This window comes from Barbus barbus (genome assembly GCF_936440315.1).
Source record: "Barbus barbus genome assembly, chromosome: 44".
Classification (NCBI taxonomy): Eukaryota; Metazoa; Chordata; class Actinopteri; order Cypriniformes; family Cyprinidae; genus Barbus; species Barbus barbus.
In genome coordinates, this window is record NC_136722.1 from 22,295,902 (window position 1) to 22,307,275 (window position 11,374).

An 11,374-nucleotide genomic window follows, 5' to 3' on the forward strand; every position below is an offset into this window, starting at 1 on the left:
TCTTTCTCGACTGATTTTCAACATCGTAGACTACAGCTTTAAACCAGCCAAAATACCAGCATAAAAACACAGTCAGCTAAATATTGTTCATCGTTATCAACAAAAAAAATAAATCCCCCCCAAAATACTGAGATATACGGAAGTTCTAAGCGGCCATGCATTATTATAATTTTTCTGTCTTGTTTTCTCGTGATCTCGACTTAATTTTTTCATGATCTCGACATAACGAAAGTTGTTTTGTCGTTATCACGACTTAATTTTCTCTGTGTATTCGGCATGAGAAAATGCTATAGAAGCAGCATCATGGATGATCGTATTCGCTTTTACTTTGATCAGGGACTCACTCAAACTGAAATAGCTCTGTGTCTGTCAGTGATTGACGACTTACACATAAGTGTTCGACACTTGAGAAGGAGGCTGTCGGGTCTGCAACTTTATCGTCGAAGACAATATAGCGACCCTGATTTTCTCACGATAGCTACAATTACATCGTGAGAAAACAGTTTTTACGTTGAGATCAACAACTTTCGTTATGTCGTGATCACGAGAAAACAAGACAGAAAAATTATAATAATGCATGGCCGCTTAGAACTTCCGTAGAGATATCATTTTGTGTCAATATCGCACACCCGCAACGTGTCACTTTGAAATCAAGCAGGAATAATGAATTTGATTTATGAAAGCACAGCTGAACCTGCTTGACATGGCCATTTGTTGCAGAAAAAGATGAATGTTCTCAACTAACTCTCACTAATCCTTATACTTTCCCTCTATGTCACAGTGACGCAGCATTTACATTTAAATCAATGGGTTCAATTAAAAAATAATTCAAATAGGAAACAACTAATTTCACCTGGTAGATAATAGAATAGAAGATAACAGAGTATCACAGAAACTGTAGGGAACCCTTTCAACTTGGGCCATCAAGTAATCACCTATCAACAGCACAGTAAGTAACAAGTAGCACCTTAGCAACTACATAGTAACATGCTAAAAAAACATGTTTTCTACAGATATAATTTCTGCTCATGTTTAGGGCCATATTCCAATTTTTTTCTTGCAAGGCACATTCTCACTCTCACTTTCTGTCCTTTATTTCTTTTTTTCTGAGAAGCATGTGGCTATGGATCACTGACATCACTGGGCTCAATTAAAGATGTTTGTAGAGTTTTACCATATGACCGAGAGAACTGCATGAGGCAGAGAAAGATAGCGAGATAGATAGAGAGAGAGAAAGAGAGAGGACTGTGTACTGGGAGGGGTTGTTTAGTTAGTCATTGACAGAATATGGAGCAAAGTTGCTATCTCTCACCATTTTTCACTCCATGAGGAGACTGACCTCTTGGAGTTCAGAACAGACAACGGCCTAATTATACCGCAGAACAAACACACAATCTCGTAAAACACGTACAAAGATGACCACGCGTCATCTCAGATTGACAAAGCAGATTCTAGATCTACTGATGTTTATCTACGTGATTTGGACCTGTCATGCCTATTACTGTGTATAATTATGTCCTCAAGCACATTCCCAATCAATTCACATACATTTTATTAGAAGCAAATTAGAGCAAAGGTTTTGAGCTCTAACTGGTATGTGGTTTGTTAAACTGGTTTGGCTGGTTACTGGATAAGGAGAGTCACTGATAAACTGCATGTTGTATTTATTTACATAGAGCTGGTAATTATATTTATGTTCTCTAAAGCTGCTTTGAAAATATGTATTGTGAAAAAAGGGCTTTCTGTTTTTGCTTTTTGACTAAAAATCTAACAGTAAATTCCATAATATTCTGCGTGCATATGCGCACTACCATTCAAAGGCTGATGTTTTTAATTAGCCTAACACTTTTATTCAGCAAGGATGCACTAAATTGATCAGAAGTGAGGGTTTATAAGAAGTGAGACATTTATAATGTTACTAAAGTTTCTACTTCTATTCTACTTCAAACTAAATGCTCTTCTTTTGAATTTTAATACAGTTTCCACAAAAATATGAAGCATCACAACTGTTTAACATTGATAATAATAAGAAATGTTTCTTGAGCAGCAAATCAGCATATCAGAATGATTTCTGAAGGATCATGTGACACTGAAGACTGGAGTCCTGATGCTGAAAATTCAGCTTTGCATCACAGGAATAAATTGCATTTTAAAATATATTAAAAACGGTTATTTTAAATGATAATAATATTCCACAATGTCACTCTTTCTGTGTTTTTGATCAAATAAATGCAGACTTGCTGAGTATAAAAGACCACTTTGAATCACATTAAAAAAATCTTTCCATTCCCAAACTTTTGAACACATACACACATATATATACACACACTGCTTTTTATGCCTTTGACCAAAACAGTGTTTTTTTTTTTTACTTAAAATCTGCAAGCTGCAACAGTGTACCAGACATTTTTATTTTTCTCTCCAAGTAACAGTGTTCTCTAAACCAGAGTAATGAAACAGAGGTCCAGTACCTGCCGATGTGTTGCGGTGGTGCTGATTCTGGTGGAGGTTTGTCGAGCGCTCTGTGCTGGAGAGAAGCTCTGTGTAGGGACTGGGTGATGGGTATGCAGTAGACCCTCTGAACGACCACCTCAACAGGACCGCTCTGAGAGCCCGACGACCCACAATCCTCCACTGCGTCCAGCAGAGACTTCCCAACTCTGCTTCTGTTCAACTCATCGACCTGAAGATGGAAAGATGGGGGAAAAAAACCACACCAGTGATAGTTGTTTTTATGACTTCAACATAATATCGGCACAGAATGGCACCACAAATGGGTGTAATAAAAACACCTTAAAATAAAGTATTACCCAAATAAATGCTGTTTGTTCTAACTTTCTATTCATCAAAGCACACAAATCAAGGTTTCCACAAAAATATTAAGTAGCACAACCGTTTTCAACATTGATAATACATGTTTCTTGAGCAACAAATCAGCATATTAGAATGGTTTCTGAAGGATCATGTGACACTGAAGACGGGAGCAATGATGCTGAAAATTCAGCTTTGCATGACAAGGATAAATTACATTTTAAAATATATTAAAATAGAAAGCTGCGGTTTTAAATTGCAATATTTCTCAGTATTACTGTTTTTACTGTATTTATCATAGAAATGCAGAATTGGTGACTGTATCTGTTAATGACAATATGATAAAGCACATTTAAAGGGATACATGAAAATGTTTATAAAATAAATTGAAAAATTTTGGGAAACAAACAATACTGAATCCCAATGATGTCTATTCTAAAAAGGAAATATATATATATATATATATATATATATATATTATATATTATATATATATATATATATATATATATATATATATATATATATATATATATATGTCTTCTTTTGAGTTCCAGTTTTGGAATGACATAAGGGTGAGTAAAAGATGACAAAATACTCATTTTTAGGTGGAGTATCCCTTTAAGTGTTGTGATGGTATGCTCACATTTTTGATAAGAGATCTCAAAAAGATCTCAGAGTAGCAGATGATAGTTACTCTGTATTTTGAAAACTGTGGCTAACACTTTGTGTTTACAACCAACACAGAGTCTGTATGGACAAAACAGCACTGCTTATTTTGAGTAGTACAATAAGAGGGAAAGTGCAAAGCCTCATTCTTCAAATGTCTTTTAAAAATAATTAGTTACACCAGGGTCTTGTTGAACAGGAAAATTTGGCTTCGCTTTCACACTAAAGCAAATATTTATGCATTAAAAACATCCCTCATAAATCATCTGCACTCATGAATGTCACACAGGAAACAACAGCTGTCTCCATTCCAACAGCACTTTCACACATTTTTATGTGTGGCCGAATTCGAAATCTGACAGACACTCGCTCTTCTGAGAATTTCTGTTTCCTTCCCATGATCACATGAGAGAGGGCAGCTGACGAACCTGTTTACAGGGAATGGATGTGTCGGTTGACACTTGGCTTGTCCCTGACCGCCACAGGCTCCTGGTTAACGGCGGAGGTCTGCATTTCTCCACAGTGACCGCAGCTCTCGGACCGCCTGCGTTATCCGGCTTAGTCTCTTCGCAGACTTTTGTTGAGAATTATGGGATAACGTTCACCCTCCACAACCAGATTCTGCCTAGAGAGACAAACAGAGGTGTGCTGGTCATAATGTGTTGTTTTTGGAAAAACAGTTACAGTATCAAAACATCAAATCTTTTGGAAATGCCACATCATTTGATGGTTTTTATCATCATGATGGACAGCTTGGCAGCATTCATAAGACTCAACTGCATTGATTTTTGTCTACGTTGATAGATTGACAGCGGTCTCACTGAGCACAACCACCTCCACACTTCTCACACACATAAAAGAGTCTCAAAATATCCTCAGGTACACACGAACGCTCAAGCCCCTCCCTCTCTGGATGGAAAACAACTGTTAGTGACTGACTGATCAACAAAGATGCTCTTTTCCATTTCACAGGCAGTCTGAAAACATGTTTACATCAAAACACTGAACTCAAGTCGACACTATTACTTTGTACTTGGCATCTAACAGATCGACTGTGAAACACGCGGCGCTCTTGTGATAATGGTCTGCCTTGGTGTAACCGAGCAAGAACAAACACACAAAACAAGTATTAGATGTTGTTTGCCAAAAGAAAGATGTGAATTTGTGATTTTATACAGATGTGATTTTATACAGAGTGGCATTCAAACATGGATCCTTCTGAAGCACTATTCTTTTTTTTCTTCTTTTCAAATATAAATAAAATTAAAATAGCTGCAAAGTGGACCAGACTATATGCCGGCGGCTAAATGAGGCTAGTTTAAGCTAGAGTAGCACAAGTGAATTAATTGCAATTTTTCTGATGAAAATTTTGATTGCGAGTAAAAAAAAAAAAAAAATCCAGGTTTGCTGTGCTTGTTTGTGGGTCTACACAATTGGGCAAAAATGACTATAAAATAATAATAATAATACACATTATAAAAATCCCCAAATTACTAAATAAACAAAAAAAGAAATTACTATATTACTATTGTAATATTCACTGTAAAATAAAAAATAGACTATAAGAAAAATAATAATTTTATTTTTAATTATAATAATAAATAATTGATTTTTTACATTACAGTCACTAAATGAAAATAATAAATTAATAAGAAAAACAATTCATTATCATCATTACTAAAAATACAATAAAGGGTATTTAAGTAGTATTTAAGAAAAATAATACTTTAATATATATATTTTTTTTACATTACAACCATAAAATGAAATAATACTAATAATAATGCATTAAAAATATAAATAATTTATTATTACTAAGAAAATATTTTATTTCATTATAATGCTTTAAATAATGTATTAATATAACTATTATTACTAATAAAAATACAATTACTAAAATAAACCAAAATAAGAAATCTATTACTGCTATTGTAATATTTTACAGTAAAATAATAAAAGTATTTAAGAAAAATAATGATTTAATAAAACAAATGTTATTTTATATAAAATAATAAAATTAATTTATTAATACAATTTTATTTAAAATAATTTATTATAACTAAATAAAATACAAAACAAATTAATAAATATATAAAATTCTTTATTTTCAAGAACATTCATACACTGAACTTCTATGTTGACAGAAAACTGCAGTGAGCCCTTCTTTTTGGTTGAAAAGTGCTTCTTATTACAAGCATTGGAAGATAGCTGGCAACTTGCTTTCCCAAATACACATTAAAGGAACTCAAACTCAGAGCAGATGCAGAGACTGATTTAATGTGGAGCAGCATTTACTATGCACCGAGCCGCTCTGAGAGACTGAAAACCGATAGATGAGAACAGTGCCACACTTCACTTTAAACAACCTAATGCATACATTCATTTAATTAAATCGCACTATGCCATTTTGCAATTTTGTTTTATTCTGATTAATCATGCAGCCCTACAAGGAGCTATAATCAGTTTGTAAAGGAAAGTGTTTCCAACTAGTTATTGATATGAAGCACATGGGAGAAAAAGCCTGCATATGACATATGTATTTCTGTGAAAACATCTGCGCGTTGGTAAGCACATACATTAAAAGCGCTGTCATGGATGCATGAGAATGTACCATTGGCAGGGCCTCAGAAGTAGGATACAAATAGCCTGATCAATCTTTGCGCTGAGTGTAGGGTAATTTGTCACAGATCTGTTGCAAACAAACATGTCTTCAATAAACGGAGGCCTCCACTCCACTACAAGCCGAGGCCTGCAGAGCTCTTGTCATGAGACGTAGCACGTACGTCAGCATTCAAATCATCCTGCCCTGAGAGAGAATTGAACAGGTGCCAGCAGAGATGAGTAATCACACTAAACCCCACAGCTCCAGGGCATCCAACAAAGGCAAGTTTACACAGGAGAGGTGGAGGTCCTCTCCGCCCCACTGCAAACAAGCTCTTTTTTTCAACATGCTGTCAACCCAAGAAGAATAGGACAGAAAATTCCAGTCTTTGACAATCCAAGTATAAAAAAAAAATAATATATATAAAATCTGATTTTCTTGTTGGCCATTACGTCTCGAAAGTATTTTGTGTAATAACTAATAATATTATAATTACTATTATGATTAATCAATTATTTATATTATAATTTAAAATGACTGTACAATTTATCTTAATTGTACAATAATAAAGTCATTAAATCTATGAAATACCAACACTAATGTAAGCATCACAGGTAATCAAAACTTTCTTGTATTTTAACATCTAATATTTCAACCAACTTCATGAGGTGCATCATGGGATGTTTTCCAAAAGCCTTGAAGTTATTCCAAGTTATTATTGGCTATTTTTCCTTAACTACCTGTCCAGTTGTATTTTATTTCTTTAATATCTAATTTTTTAAATAAATAAAAATATTTATGTTTTTGTGTAGGTACATAATACACATTGTTTTGGTAAATATTAATTTTTTTTAATCTCTACATACTTCTCATACATACAATAGTTTTGATGACTATTATTCTAAGCTGTAGATAAATTATCAATAGATATTTTATTGTAATTCAGTAAATCAAATTAAAAAAAATTCTCAAATGAAAGTGTATAAATATAATTTAATAATTTTAAAAATCATATATTTAACTATAATTATACATTTAATTAAACATTGTAATATTATAAACCATTTTTTAATAAATTACAATAATACAATTAAAAATGAGATACTAATCATAATACTACTAACAAGAAAATAATTAAAAACCTCTTTTTTAATCAGAAATGATATACAAATAAAAATAGAAAGCAGAGTCTGAGTGATCAGGTGCACAGGAAATAAAGTCTTAACAGAGATTTGTTAAGCTCAGAGCACACATAATCACATCGCGATCGTGACATGCGTGTGAATGTGTGAATGCATTTCCGGTGGATCTGAACAGGAAGTCTGGGAACAAACACAAGAGAGTGTGCTGACGTCAGAGCTGACACAAACAGGTGAGGGTGCGGCACAGGTGTAATCACTACTTAGTGATGACAGGTATTTCCTTCATAGCTGAACCGTGAAGCTGGGAACAGTGTGTGCGTGTGCTTATGTGCAAGGGAGTTGGTCATCAGAAACACTCAAATACAGGCAGTATGGTGAACATAATCAACAGTGGTTACATTACTGTCCATTTTTGACCCAGACTTTAAAGTACGGCAAATCTAAGTCAGAGGTTCACAAATAATAAACTGAGACTATAAATGCAAAACAACATTTTTAAAATACATTTATCAACTTGGAGAAGAAATAATTCCCATATATTTTGTTGCCGTTGTTAACAGCAATGCATCCGATCAAACTACAGCATTTTGGTGCAAATACGTCTATCACTTGGTAGAAACAAACCAAATTTAATGGATACCAAGAAAGACAAAAGAGGAATATTTAAAAACCCAAGCTCTCGTTTTTTTGTTTAGCCTTATGCATTTTATGGTACCATTAATAAATGTATATTAAAAATATTTTACTTTTGTACGCAAACAATCTCGGCACTTTGTTTCGTCTCCAAAGTCATTTTACAATGTGATGTCCAATGAAGTTTCCTGAAGTAAAAAAAAAGTTAAGAACCAAATGTACAAAAAAATTCAAATTTGTGGTTCATGGAAATCTTGAAAATTTCAAGGTTCATCGGTTTTTCAGTTCTTGAATTTGAATGTTTAAATCTGAAGTGAGCGTCAATAATTGTAGGTGTCATTTTTAACTAGAAAATAAAAGTTTGGCATTAGTTTTGAATGATGGTTTGAAAAAGCTTGTCTGCAAGTTTAAAGAAGTTTATAAACTTAAAAGATTTTATAGGCTGTAATGTAATTTGTACTATAATTTTTACTATATTTAAATATCAGAATCTTTAATTCCAATTGAACTTCCTGTGGGGAGTGGCCGAACCAATTAAAATTCCACCTGATGAACTGAAAGGAAGTCGATTATTAATTTTGCCCAACCCTGTGTCACACTGCATGACTAGATCAAAGAACTGCAAAAACCAAATAAGTGACTGCAAATCACCAAAACCTTTTCAAAACGCCTCATGTATTTTGACAAAAAAATTCCATGTCTGCATTTATCAACTTCCCGCACGTTTTTAAATATATTTGACGATATGTAAAGTGTTATCATCTGTTGCCCATGTTCTGTGCTGCAAACTAAGGGGGCCGAACTGGAGTCAATCCCGTGGACTTTCCAGGGTAAAATGAACTCTTGGACTTTCCAGGCTCAACTATGCCTGCCCTTAAAGCAAACACCCCGCAGGGGGAGAGAAAGAAAGGGAGCAAATGAGACAAGAGGAGAAACTGTGCCAGCAACACACTGTGCTGCATGTGTTTTCTATTCGGCCCTCTGGCCTCTGTCACAGTTATTGTGATCCGCTGCCTAACACTCCTAACACACACAAAAAAAAAAAAAAGGCGAGGGAAGAAAAAGGATCCAGCAATGTTTTTTCCCAGCTTGCTGGAAATGAGCTCAGAGCTGCCAGGAAGAGGTATGAAGGCCATTCCCTGGAGCTGAGGAATGACGTGGGAGCCACGCTACATGGGGGCGATACGGAGGGGGGGGAGAGAGAGGGGAAGGGCCTTGGCTTCCGGCGAGTCCTGGCGTCTCCAGTTTGAACGGATCCGTGGATCTGTGGTCCTCCCACACAGATGGAGATTCTGTGTGCGAGAGTCTGTCCCTCTCACCTCCAGCCCCGCAGGCCACAGCTTATCAGCTCTGTGCAAAACACACGACTGCACACGGCAAGACTGTTCCTGCCAACCTGCGGCTTACTGCTCGAACAGTGATTCATCACAAATTACCGCAGAAGCTATAAGGAAATGTGCGTCAATGCTGTGCAACACGAGTGATCGAGACTCCAGTTTGTTTGCAAACACATACGAGCATCGTCACGGTGTCTGTCACGCGACTCTGTTCCCCTCTCGGGCTTGAACTGATGGTAAAACTAAGGACATTATTAACTGTCTTTAATTTTGAACTTTGTAGAAAACAAAACGTTTGAGAGAGGTGGGGCATAGAGGACCTACAAAAATGTACAGTATTTGTAAAATAATGTGTTTTTTGAACATTAAAGCATGTAAACATATTCAGTTACACCAAATACCCAAAATAATGATCTTTAAAAAAAGCATCATATGACCCCTTTAATAGAATATAAACATGAATTTTAGACAAAAAAAAAAAAAAAAAAAAAAATCGCATTTTGAGTATCATCTTTGATACAGCAGGCTTTTATGGCTGATATATAATGATATAGGTGGAAAAAAACAGACCAAATTGAGCAAAAATATGCAAATAGGTGCAGTTGCTGATATTTATATGCCCAAAAAGTAGAATGAAATTCTGATAGCTTATAATTAAAAAAAAATGAGATCTTTATAACCGTATAGCAGACTGATGACATAAAATGCATATAAATATTAGTAGTCAGAACATATAATGCAATGAAATACAATTATGATTAACAAAGGAACATTCCTTAAAAGCATGATGCATCATTTAGATACATTTTCATTTATCTAAAAAAAAAAAAAAAAAATATGGAAATGTATGGATAATCAAGTAAAACTAAGTTACTTCAGCCTAGTAAGGGTTCATCTTGAAATAATAATGGCAATATAAAAGTTATTCTTTACATTTACTTTACCTTCAGAAACAGGTGGACATTAGAATTACGCTAAAAGGTCTTTTACACGCTAAAAAAAATATAAACTATCAGTCAAACGACTGAAGGAATGTAGTAGATTGTGTACAAGAAGTTTTTCAAACTTTTACATTTTGACAATTTAATTTTTTAGAGGCCTTAGCAACTTCCATATAAAATATGATAATGTTTCGCCATGCAACACCTGCAAGTGATTACTAAGGTGTTCTGAGTGGCTGCTAGGGTATTATGGGTCAATAAAACCCATTTTATGATTTGCTAGATGAAAATTAAGTCCAATCACAAGTAAATGTAAATTGTACACCTTTCCTCAGCAATCCACAGAGTTTGAGGCATCATATATGCCCATATTACAAGCAAAATTTACTAGTTAGGGTTAAACATTCGTTCAAATCAGTATTAGGTCAATAGCCAAGAAACTGTTTATTATCATCAGAGATAATAAACAAACTCTCTTTCTGCTATTTTACGATAAAGTGGTAAGGAACAGGACTCTCACCATGGTGGGTAGATGTGGATGCCACATTCCTCCCAAACTCCCAGAATCCTCAGCATCAAGACCCCTGGCCTTTCAGCTTGGGTCAAAAGAAAAAAAGTAGGTATCTGTACATATAATTTAAGTCCTATACTAGGTCTCTACAGGAAAATCTCTGCTTATACTAGGACCAAATGTTTTGAATAAATCTTAAATTTAAATATTTTTGATTGAACAACTTTTAATGTAGTTATACAGCATGAACAATTAGCCTGGAAATAAGCTTTAAATTTGATCAAATGACCAGCTCTGAAAGGTTTCATTCCAAAGTCATTAAGTTTTATAAAACAGCACAGATACAATACAGGCCCAGTAAATGAATAACAGCAGCAGGATATTTTGGGTTATGCAGTGAAAACTCAACACTGGCGCGGTTTCAAGTTTTTCATTTCAGTCAGTTCTGAGGAACTATCCAGCACTGACGGGATATATTCCCATGCTGACTGTTCAAGGAGTAGTTGGCCCCCTCGACTGGACACATGAACACAATTGACTCAGCTGAAATCATGCCAAGCACAGCCAAGACTTCAGAGAAGAACGATGTGTAATGGAAATTTTTGTGAAAAATTTAAAGCAGTGAGACAAACAGGCTACACTTACTCCATGCAATCGCATGCACAACAAAAATACAAGGAACACTGACTATTTTTCAGTTTTTTGGGGGAGGAAATGGCATCAAAAAG

At 34.8% G+C, this 11,374-nt stretch overlaps 1 pseudogene across 1 annotated transcript in view; it reads right to left on the reverse strand.

Annotated features, from left to right (window-relative positions):
- The window catches only part of LOC306863680 (DNA repair-scaffolding protein-like), a 40,973-nt pseudogene that overhangs the window by 26,010 nt on the left and 3,589 nt on the right, over window positions 1-11,374 (reverse strand). Inside the window, exons 4-6 of the transcript XR_013786098.1 lie at window positions 10,656-10,731; window positions 3,909-4,105; window positions 2,472-2,683 (exon numbers count right to left, since the gene is read on the reverse strand). The product of XR_013786098.1 is annotated as a DNA repair-scaffolding protein-like (transcript). The remainder of the gene's footprint in view (window positions 1-2,471; window positions 2,684-3,908; window positions 4,106-10,655; window positions 10,732-11,374) is intronic.